Here is a 12,961-nt window from a genome sequence, read left to right as displayed (position 1 = left end):
GGTCTAAGAGTCTAAGCCTAATAATATTTTTGAATTTTACAATTTTCTGTTTTTTAAGCAAATTGCATGCTAATTATTTTTCTTGAAACACAGTCCTAAACTGAACCTAGAGACATAAATTGACAAACTGAACCTTATCACAAATTAAATTAACAAGCAATATTACACTGAGAAAAATTTCCAGTTGAAAATGAATCAGTAGAGTCTGATCATATCAGAATTTCGATCATCATAATTGGATATTTGATTATCTCGACTAAAATTATAATAGATTTAACTATAAAATTTTGATTTGTCCATTTTTTTTCCACTAGAATTTTAATTAATGCAACCAGACTTTTTTCTGCAAGTATGCAAGTTCTGCAATACTGTAGAAAATTTATTGCATAAAATATCATCTCAGTCAGGATTTGAATCTGGATCTCCCTTATTCTGTATGGGCGTCTTATCAATTCAACCACTGAAGCATGATATTAATCGCAATAACCAGTATATGTTGGTAGAAAGTCTTTTTCAAGACACCCCCCAAGATTCGCTTTTGGTCAAACCGCATATTGTGTGTACAGGAAAATGATATCTACAAATATCACAAGAAAAGAGTACACCATACTATGTGCACTTTTTAAAAAAAGACGATTTGAAGAGGAAATATAATTTTTTATGCGTTAAATGTAGGTATTTAATAAAATAAAATTTTTAGAATATTTTTTATTGACATTTATTATTAATATAATTTAATAAATATAAAATTTTAATTAATAACTAATAGAAGTTTTATGGTCTCAACAAGAGTACATGTACTTTTAAAAGAGTAAGTACAGCTATAATAACTCTGGAATATGTTTTTCGTTTATTTGTATTGAATATTTCTCGGTTGATTTTCACTTAATATTACACTGTTAAATCTATAGTGTCAAATTTAACCTAACGTAAGTCGCCACTGCTCCTACTCAATCATATCGTTATTTTATACTAAAACAATGATTATATTTGGCACTATACAGTGTCAAATTTAACTATCATTTTAGTAAAAAATAACCATATGATTGAGTAGGAGCAGTGGCGACTCACGTTAATTTAAATTTGACACTATAGATTTAACAGTGTAGATACAGACAGTTTAGATCAGACTGAATTAACTTTTTGATATAATATTTGACGCGATACAATACTTGAGTGAACGCACGATTTTTAAACGCACCTATTCTTACGTGCCACATGTGCGGATATCATGATGTTCACGGATGACTCTCAATATCATCTGTTACCGCTTTCGAAACGAAGTTTCATTTATCGCATATCAACCTTTGTATTCTTGTCTTCTCCCGTAATTCCGACCGTCGTGTTCGCTGCCAACCGGCTCTTCTTTCGATTCTCGCAGCTCCTGGATCTCTTTCGCGGTCTCTCAATGCTTTCTACGTTCGGCTTGTCGCGGATCATCCGGCTTATCGCGATTCGAGAGTTATCAAAATCCCAACAAAGACGTAGACGTTTGAGCTATTATCTTCAGATAAGAAATAAAAATTATACGTGTAACGCGTTAATTAATATGAAATTTCGAAGAACGTATTCAAAGTGGAAGGAAAGATGAGCTCTTATTTTTTTTTGTATAATTTTTTATTTTTTAATTACATTCAAGTCAATGATATCTCAAACGATAATCTATTTGTTTATTTATATCTTAATATAAGACATATACACGAAATGATTAAGACAGTTCACAAAATGGGAAAAATTAAAAGAGACATTATGATGTAACTATTTAAATGTAATAGGAAAGTGAGTCCCTATATTTTTACTAAATCTTATTTCTTCAAGTTTATTTGGATTTTTCATAAAGTTCAAACAGTTTGAGCTTATTTAGAAAATTTTAAATGTATTGAGATTATCAATTTCAGAAGTTTGTTCTTACGAATATGTTCTAGTAATAATCTTGCGTTGATCTTGTCCTCGCGCGTAAATGTTTACCACAAGCATTTCTTCCCTGTTTCGCAAATACCTCTAGGGACTTCTTAAAATCATTTTAAAGTGATAACCATAAAGATTTTTAACGCTCTGCAATGTTTTTCGTTAAAAATCCCGGGGCATATTACCTACTTAGGACACCCACTATAGAAACATTGTCAAGATTTACATTTAATTATGTCCCAGCGAAAATATAGTTATATATATTCAAGCTTACTTACCTACTCAAAATAGAAGAACAACACCTTAAGAATTAATTTAGAGTATAAACTCGTTACTATTATAAACTTTAAACCACGTTAAATTTGACATTGGAAATTATACGAAGAAACTTTGATATATCTCGTAATAAATAAACATTTATTGTTAACAAAAAGATCGCCAGTTATGGCGGTAATTATTTCACAACTTTGATACCTATCTATAAATTATAAGAATAAGTTAAAAACCTTTTGCAAGGGACGGTGTTAATTATAACAGAATTTTAAATGAGGCCAACCCATATTACCACTTTTTTCTTTGTATTTACACGCTTATTATTTTATAAGACGATAACGAACGTTTAAATCGTAACGATATCCGACGTCACGAAAGTGTCATGAAAATGCATCTGTGTAGTATTTTAACGGAGAGACGCATTTCGCGCGTGGTGTTTCGATAAATCGGGTTTACGCTTGACACTTATTACACGAGACCTTTATCGTACGTTACATTATCGCGTAGGGTGAATTACGCCGACGGTTGCACGTTGCATGCACCCACGTTGCAAGAATCAATGCCGATGACGAGGGGAAAAAAAAGGACGGCGAAGGGCGCGTACGGTAAAGTTCGCTTTGAACGCGGATTCGCGAGAGCAACAAGTGCAAGAAAAAAAAAGAAACTATGAGAAAAGTTGCCACACGCAGGCGATACAGTTTTAGAAAAGTGCACCGCTGCACTCCAGAGAGAAAGGAGCGTGAGGATAAGCGAGCGAGAAATCAAAATGGATGAGGAGACGGTGAATAAGGGTGAGCGGGGGCGTAAAAGAGATTCAAAATACGTCATATAACAGCCATTTTCGGAAAACCGCGCGAAGTTTGGCGAAGGCTTCTTTACACCGCGGTACCCGCAGTCGGGACAGCTGAGAGTTTTCCGAGAGGTAGAAGACTCGCTGGAGTAACCTAGTTTCCTCCACTCTCGTATGCACTTACTTAGCTGGAAAAGTTCATATGCGCGTAAAGGTAGCGACAAGAGGCGATATAAATTCGTCACACGTCTCACGAATATTTTTTCGTGTCACTCAGTACCACTTGGTGGAACTTTTTTTCTTCCATAATACATCTTACTCTAAAATCTGCCGGTATCAGCACGCGCGTTTGTTACTGTAAATTTGCGAATTATGTTCTATTACGGTTGATGCTTACAAGTATCGCAGGTAATTGTAATAAAAAAAAAAACAGCCAGAGGCACAATGGCGAAAAACGTTAAGATAAAATATTGCGGATACGCAAAAGCGAATACATTCGCGGTACTGCACTTTCGAGGTGAAATTCGATCTTGTCGAATCGAGAACGGTCCCAACGATACGGAGCGACTCTAAAACCATCGGATAATCCGATTAAAGCATTTCCGTGGCGCATGTATGTATCGTGCATTCAGTGTGCTCTCTTTCCATCCCGTTTCTGCTCTCCCTCTTGTCGCCCTCTCTCTCCCCTCTTGTTCCATTCTCCTATTTCTCGTTCTCTCGCTCTATCAGCGTCACGCTGGTCTCTTCCTGTTTTCACCAGTGCTCTCACTCATGCGCGCCGTCCCTGCAAATAGTCGTCAGTGAGGTGAGACCCCGAGGTTTAGCATCCAAATGGTGGCAATTTGCAGCAGGTGATAAAGGTGATAAAGGTGACACAGTGGTTGCACAAGCATGGTACCAGCTATCCCCTACTAGCCGCGTTACCTCCGTTTATACTCGCCGACCGCCCCCTGAGGTGTTAAGCCCCTAAATAGCTACCCCTTTCACCAGGTCGAGCTAGAAGTCGGTTAGTTACATCGCGTTTGATAGTAACGGCTACGCCTCATTCGTAGTGCTGAACAATCTCTCTCTCTCTCTCTCTCTCTCTCTCTCTCTCTCTCTCTCTCTCTCTCTCTCGCAGTCTGTTATTTTTAAATTAATTATTTTGACAGATTTACTATATTTTACGACATTTCGAACAATTGTCCTTTACATTGTTTGATCTTTTCGAAAATGTTTTCCGATCGTAATTCATTGAACGACATTTTATTATTAAAAATTAAAAGTTAAAGGTTTATAAATGTGTGTGTATGTGTATATTGCAAATCGAGTGTGCAATAAATGTAATAAATGTCATCATATATGTGTGATTCAATCTTCCGTATAAAAATAATACGCTATTACAAAGAATAGATTTATACATTTAAATGTATAGCATAATGTTATGTTTACATGGACATTGAATTACACACATATATGAAGACATTTATTACTCTTGGATTTGCAGAATGTATTTTCATAAATATTTAATTATGTAGTTAATTAGGGGATTTTGAATTTATTTATATTGAATTTATTCATCTAACTTTAGAAACTTTTTGAATTTTTCAAATGAAGATCACATTCGATTATTTAATAATATCTTAGTTTAAATATTTAAATATCAAAATATTGAAATGAAAGTAATTTATATGATCGATTAAACTTTTAGAAATGTGTTCCAAACGAACTGCAAATGAAGTATATCGAGAACCGGACTATCTCTTTAGTAATATATAATCATATATCTTAACATATATAATTTCTATCAATATTCACGGCATTAATATTAATGTCATTTATAATTACGTTTAATTATAAATTATAATGATAGTAATTATGATATTAATTTGTAGGCTAATGTAAAATGGTTATTGATATGCTAAAACGGGGCCGAAACATTTTGTTCGCTTCATGTGCGACGTAAAGTCTCCTTGTAGATCGATGCATGAAAGTGAACAGGAAATACTATATGTGGTAGACGAGCCAACACGTGTGTGTCTGGTAAAGCGCGAAGGCGAACGAGAGGTGGCGTCGACTAAGGTCGCTCTGTATCGGAAAACAATTCGAACGTTCGCACCTGCGGCGTGCTGGCACGTGCGAATTAGGCTAACCCCGCTCGTCGTTTCCCCCGCATACACATCTTCGGCTGTTCTCTGTTCGTCGTATCGTTCGCACCGATGTTCAACGACGTGCAAACCTAATATCCGGGGGCTTACCTGGCTAATTAAGGGGCAAGTCTAATGACCTCCGTATCATACTCGCACCTATAATCACTCTCTTAACCGATAATCAAGACCAATTCTCGAGTCGGGCGAACTGAATTCTACAAAGATGAGATTCGCACTTAACATTGCGGCTCTGTAAACATTAGAAGTCTGTGTGTTCGAATTTCATTACTTACACATATATTAGTCTATGCAGATTGCAACAAGCTGATTTGAATGTAAACATTTCATATGTAGAAATACATAAAACAAATATCGCATTGAATCTTTTTACCTATTAAATAACATTAATGTTAAATAATTATTTAATTTTAAGGATCTATGTGTCATATCTTAAAGCATTATCAAAAATATAAAAATTTTGTAGATTGTTCCATTATTATGTCTGAATATCTGTGTAAAATTTTGAACACAATTCTCTCATTGGTTTAAAAGTTATTTAATTTTTTTATTTTTGCTTTGATTTTTATGTAAAATCGCGTTTAGTATCTATTTGCAAATTTGATAATTCATAGCATTAGAAATTAAATTATTTATATATACTAATAAAACTCTAATAAATATTCGTTCAAGTTTATTTGGATCCACTTACTTGGTTAAAAATTATCTAAAGCTGCAATAAAATAGTCATTTCGCTGCATAAAACATTTTTAGTCAAATGATGTATTGTTTTGTTTTCGCAGTTGGTTTTAGTGCATCTTTATAACAAATTTTTTGGCTAATATTAGCTAATATTAGCTTTTGTTAGCTGATTTTTTGGTTAATATTGACGCGAATATCTTTGAATTGTTTTGTTAAACATCTAGGATAAATCACATTTGTATATTATCGACTTTTTTTATTTAGAACATCTGTCATGATAATCTCAATATCTTGATACCCCTTTAGATCGATCCGCTAAATTCTATTTGGAGAGATATTCAATTATCAAATTACGTTATCGAATTGTTTTTATCTGAATTGTTGCGAAACTATTTATCGGGAATATCGCGGTGAGATTGGGCGTGGAAAAAGTATTGCGTCGTGATATATGTTCAATTGCCACGAAGGCATGTATATGTACGATAAAATTTTTTCTATAATCATTTTTTCGTGTCGCCACTAAACATCATGTAGTGAGAAAAATATGGTGCGAGGAAGAGTTAATTAAGAAATTAATTTTCCATTCCGCATTGTTTCCCATATATTACCTTAATCAAAGTTAGTTAATGATCAAAGGAATTTAAATTAGTATCTAGTATTATTAACGCGAGGGCCAAAGAGAAACGCGCTGCGGTAGATAGTGTGTATATGTGTACATATACTATATACATATATCTCTCTCTGAAGGGGCATGCTCGAGGTGCAGATTGCATCTTCAGAAGCATCTCAACGTTGCGAATTCCACGAATTTCCGTCATCTTAGAGACGAGACCCAGTTAAAGAGCAGGTTATGAAGGTAAGCACCGTCAGATGATACTATCGATCCGTTTATGCATGATAAATGCATTTCGAATCTAATTATCAAAGCTTCATGTTACCGCAAATACAAACTTGATCGTAGAAATAATATATTATAAAAACAAAGATGCTACTTTGTGTTCTGTATTTTACGAACCGACTTATTTTAAATGGAGATGAGAATAGCAAGAATTTTGTAAAACAAAAAATAATGTATGAAACTCGTGAAATGTGAACTGTGTTTCCAGTTTATAAATAAATGCTCTTATCTATGTTATCTTTTACAACGCTCTGTGGTGGAGTTTAACATCATCGATATTCCACAGGTTAACGTGCTTACGTAAATAGGTATCGATATTGGAACTCACGTACGGATTTCCGCGTTTACATCGTGAATTTGTAAGTTGCACCGGGACACCCCGGAATCGAGTGCGGCGAATTTTATCTCCTCTCGTCGGAAGCGGTGAAGCGGAGTGCCATGCCGCCGCGTAGCGTACACGTCGCTTCCTGCCGCGTGAAATGAAAGCGGAATACGAAACGCCGAGCGTGCCGTTACGAAATTATAGGGGGTGGCGATACGGGGTTGGAGCGGCGAGGTGCAACGTTGATGCAACGCGCTTTTCGTACGAGCATCCTCTTCTGGGATTCGAGGTTCACGAAGCATCCACACCCTCTGGCAGGTGTGTTCCCGAAAGTGCGAAATGTTTTTGAGAGCTGGGATAAGGCTGGGCTCTCTCTGAAAGTATTATCACGCTGAATAAAATCCGTCCAGCATAGCGAAAATGTAAACCGTAGCCGTGTAATGCTGTCATAACGAATCATCAAACTGCAAGTTTAAAACGCGACATTTTGCGTCAACGAAAATTTATGTTAAAAATTAAAATAGAAAATATGTAATAAATAAACACATATATATGTACAGTGAGTGTGAAAGCTATTCGTACAGGAGAGATATTAAAAAAAAACTTTATTTTTAGAAGATTTGTTTTTTAAAGTTTCATAAAGAAGCTGTGCTATAGAAATAAAAAATTTTTAAATAATGCTGCATGATCTTTGAAGATAAATTTTTTAATTAGATATACGAATACTTTTATGCGTTAAAATAATAATTTTTTTTATTGTTGCTTATTAAGATAATATATTTTAATTATTACATCTTTTTAGATAAAATTATTTTGAGAAGTATACACAATCTATTTTATTCTTTGTTACTAAATTGCTAATTAATATTTACTTCAAATGCAGCTTTTTTTTGTAATAATGACTTCTATACGGATGTATTTTTTGTGTTCAGTATAAGTATAAATACAGGTATATGATCTACTTTTAAATGTATGTTTATAAATATTAGATGGTTGGAAATGGAGATAACATAGTACTCTTACAGAATAAAATGTTGGTTTTCAAAGAAAATAAGCTTTTACGCGAATATATTTCTTGTTATATGCAGAATTATGAGTTAATCTGCATGTAAGTGCACATTTTCGAATCGCTACATTTTATATTTTTACATCATGGATGTGCATTTTCTACTATTTTTCCGTTGTATATTATAATGTTAATTTACTGGAAACTGTGAAAAGATGCGGTACCGTTATATGTCTTGAAATAAGAAAAACAAGTCACGACAAAGTTCCTCGAAGGCACCTTAAGTAATAAGTATCTGGCGCACTTAAAACAAGACTTTAAATAATACACAGTCATTATTTTTAAACGAGCACTTTAAATAATAAACATGAAATATTACCGTAAATACTATTTCTTCAGAAATTCTTTTTAAATAAAGAATTATTAGAGTTATATGAGAATTGGCAGTTTTAATTATAAATGAAAAGTATCTAATATATTTTCTTCTTAAATTATGAAAATTTATAGCTAAAGTGTGTTTATAGTCTTCCAAACTGTAAACACATACACTCACACACACACATTCACACATATTGAAATGTGCGAAAGTTCACTATTGACTCTTGTGCAAGAATATAATATCTCTGTATATAAAAATATATACAAAATAGACACGAGCTTCACTCATTCAGAGACATTTATTTGACGCAACATTGTTTTTCAAACAAAAGAAAACTTGACGCGCACGACCAGAAAAAAACAAATTCGAGATCGTTATTGTATATTTTTACGCGTCAAATCACCCAGTGGTCGAAAAAACTAGCTTACAAAAATTGCTCGCGCACATATGCAGGCTTTATGTTTTACACAATAAATCAGAATCACAATTTTTTAGTATGCGTGATTGTAATAAAACAAAATAAAACAAAATAAAACACCTAGATTTAATAATCTTGCAGAAATGAAAACATATGTCTTATTAAAAATTATTAGAAACTTGACATATATTGTTTGGTTTAATATTTTGTAAGAAGAATTTGAGAGCAAAAATTGTAGGAATTTACACAAAAATATAATTAGGAACCAAGACGCTTTGACTGAATTTAACCATCTTCGCTTATTTGTGTCGAATATTTTTCTGTCGATTTTCACTTACTATTGTTTGAGTGAAAAAAAAAGATAAAATAATAAAATATTTATAATTTTAGAAAAAGATAAAAATACAAACCTCGTAACTATGATTCTTTGAAAACTATGGAATATTACGCAAAAGAACTATCTCCAGTAATCCATCCATCATGCGAAAGCATTTGATTCTTTTATTTTTTTTTATAGAATCGGTATTTTTAGCGAATTTCCTCGGTGCATTAAAAAGCCATCAGGAGCCTCAAGTTCTTGCGTTCGATCCGTTTGATAGAAGCAACGGCATATCGTCACTTTTCACATTCGGTCTCCCTCCTCTGCTCCTCACCGCGTTCAAATATTTATCTCGCTTCTATTGTCAAAGTAATATCAGGCAATTACAGGAAATTCGAGCGAACTTTGGCAAGCAATTGACTATTGGCTCGCGCTTCAATACGACTCGAATCGATCAAATAGCTATGAACTGAACGATTTATACCCGAATGTCTGGACACACCACTTAATGTACGTACACACGTATAATATACACACATTCATTGGTCTTCACTCAATTATGATCAGTGAACTACAACACAATCACTGTACAACAGCCGATATATTTCCATCGCATCAATCTTTTTATAAAATACATCTGCGGTTCAAAATATCTCGTTAGTTCATTAAATCGTTGTTTAACTTGTGCCACGCTCGCCAGGAATATCATCTGAGCTTCAGAGATAACGCGATCTCAGACGAGCTATTCATAAACTTTGCTCTTCGCACTTTCAGTTATGATTATTATTTCCGCGTTATTGCTGGCGCAATTATTTTCGCGGCTTAGCCGAGGTAAAACCAACGCCGTGTAAATAATTACTCGGCAATTATGGTGCAATTAAGGGAAATTAATAAAGCGCTTGAAGCTGCACGATTCTTCTCTTTGCATGCGTTATATTCTTGCAGCGTGAGTAGATTAAGTATGCTCGTAGAATGATTCGTGCAGAAATAACTTCTTTAACATTACATTTGATTTAATGTTTCATGCGTGATCAATATTTAATGCGTGAAATTCTATTGGAACGTTGTTCTAAAAATGTAATCATTATATACTGACAAGAGAAAATTTACTGTAAGAGAAATACTGTGAGAGAAAACTTTTTTTATTTGTAACTATAATTTCTTAATTACATATCACTGTAATTATGATTATTACTGCTATAATGTTCGTAATAATAAATACATGTATAGTTCCATGAACAAATATGTAAGTTGGCAACAAAAAATGACTATAGTTATTATACTAATTTTTGGGAGTTGTCAATTATACATATATTTATTGATAAAACTATACATATAGTTATTATTATTAATATTATAGCAGTGATAATCATAATTATAGTAAAATATAATTATAATTACAAATACAAATAGTAAAAAATTTTTTCCTCAGAACAAATTAATAAGTACATATGATTTAAAAGAAGTGAAAATAGTTTAGAGAGGCACACACGATTTAAATAATAGTCTTTATGTTATACCACTAATTAATAAAAAAGAATAAACGGAAAAAAAATTTACAAAATAATGATTAGAAAAATATATAATAAATAAAATTTTATGCCGGAGAGTAACAAGTTATTTGTCTAAAGGCAGATAACGACAAAGATATGGCGAGTCACAAAATCCTTTGAAAATTTATGATGTCTCATATAAACCAGATCGCTGGCAGATGGCTATTGCTCTCTAATAAAAAAATGCAGTTATGATCTTTATCGCGTGTCATTCTCGTAGCACGTTCATACGATAGCGTTACGATGCGTCGTTAAAATTGCGCTACAGAGCATATTTCGGCCGATTTTATGGTCTGCGAAAAATAGTTTTCGAATTTTGGGCAGCCGAATACCTAGTAGAAGCCACACGTTTCGTTATTCGGCCATTGCCGACTGTTGCGTCGCCGTTAGATTAATAAAAGACATAGTTATTAAATTTAAACAGATACTATATTAAAATTTGTATAACGTAAATTGCGCCAACATTTTGATGAATAAAAGCAAATAGGAGACACACATGGAACGTCAAGTTTGAAAAACGTACAGACAGAAATAAAACCTTGCATGTAGGTACGTGTTCCAAGATTGAAGTTAAAAAACACGTTTGTGAATTTGTACGAGTGTGACCTGGATTGTGAACTAAATGAGGATGTTATATATGTATTAGTTTTACAATACGTGATTATCTGCAAGAAATATTTGTCTATTCTATATATTTAATGTATAATCTTTCAACTTTTTTATAGTATTTTATATTATTAATTTAAAGCGGTCGATCACGACTGAAACAATGACCAAATGTTCGTGTTATCTTAATCAATTTAAGCAATTCGCTATGCAGGTCGCAGATACACTGAACCAAAATTGTACGTAAATACAATAAAATATTCATTGAATTATGAACAAATAGTGAAAATTGGTCCAATGAATTCTCATCATGATTTAGGTTACTAGGAAAACTATTACTAGAATTCATTGCAAAGATGAATATATAATTATATAAATGAATTCAGTTATCGTATCAATGAATTAACTATTAAGTCGAACATTAAATCGGACGTTAATTAACGATCATTGGACCAAAAATGACTAAAATTTTGTTCAGTGTACATAATGTATATATTACATACGCGCGCATATTTTTTTCTCTTTTTTTAATAGAATGTAAAAATCCAAGAGAATTTTTTTTGATCGTTTTGGGTATTTGTTACATTTTTTACGATATTAAATGAATAAATCATTCCTTGTTAAAAGGGAATGTATTAATAGAATCGTGTATATTAAATATTATATATTCTTAGAAGGTAACGAAATAACCATATACACTTACGATTTTTATAGAAAATTCAGTTACGAGAATTTAAAAGAATACCTTATCGCATGTACATGCAAAGCGAGCTCGAAAATTTTATAAAGTTGTCATCTTGTACGTGCCAAGTGAAACTCGACGCCAAGTTTTGTTAGACACTAGAAGTTCAGAACTATGTACGGAGTTTGACATGTGTGAGTCTTCCGAGCAGGTGTAACCGTAATTTAGTCTCCACATTTCACTTAGAGGAGAAGATCACCTGCTTTTGTCCTAGTAGGACGTCTTGAATAAACGCGCCAGATGTCTGGGAAACGGGATGATTCAATTGAACGCGATGTTATAAATATAACTCACTGCACTGTGTCACTCTGTATTGTTCCTTAGACATTTGCAATATTATTTATCACGTGCTTCATCAAATTTTACATACACTTTACCGAACAAAGCCATATAATGACCTCTTTATGAGAGTTGGTCGTGTAATTGTACATATACTACATACCTATGTATATTATCTTACTGAAAACAGACATAAAGAATATTTATACGATATTTAAACAACTAACGAGTTTCTCTTCGGCATTGAAGTTTAAAATATCCTACAAATAATTGACAATTCCTTTCGTATTTCTGACGTTAAGGACAACGTTTAAATTGCTTAGTTAGCATCGTTGCATAAAAGCCCGTGAAAAGCAGAAATCTTTTTAGGCGAATGCAGGCTTGTTAGACATGCGAATTGGGATAGATAATTCGATGGTGAGAAAGAGATGGTGAAACAGAGAGAGGGGGAGGGGGGAGAGAGAGAGAGAGAGAGAGAGAGAGAGAGAGAGAGAGAGAGAGAGAGAGAGAGAGAGAGAGAGAGAGAGAGAGACACCTCGTATAATACTATCGCTGAATGTTCTTTGTGTCGAAGTTCGACGAACGATAGAGGGATGAGAGAAAAGGCCGTGGCAAAGGGCGTCGGTCCTTTTCGGCGTAT

At 33.4% G+C, this 12,961-nt stretch overlaps 1 protein-coding gene across 3 annotated transcripts in view; it reads left to right on the top strand.

The window, feature by feature from the left end:
* The window catches only part of CARPA (Carbonic anhydrase-related protein A), a 180,583-nt gene that overhangs the window by 30,328 nt on the left and 137,294 nt on the right, over positions 1-12,961 (top strand). The window lies entirely within an intron of this gene.

Source organism: Mycetomoellerius zeteki, unplaced genomic scaffold (assembly GCF_001594055.1).
Source record: "Mycetomoellerius zeteki isolate Tzet28-1 unplaced genomic scaffold, Tzet1.0 scaffold51, whole genome shotgun sequence".
Taxonomy (NCBI): Eukaryota; Metazoa; Arthropoda; class Insecta; order Hymenoptera; family Formicidae; genus Mycetomoellerius; species Mycetomoellerius zeteki.
The sequence above is the reverse complement of the archived record's forward strand: the minus strand, read 5'-3'. Positions and strand labels throughout refer to the sequence as shown.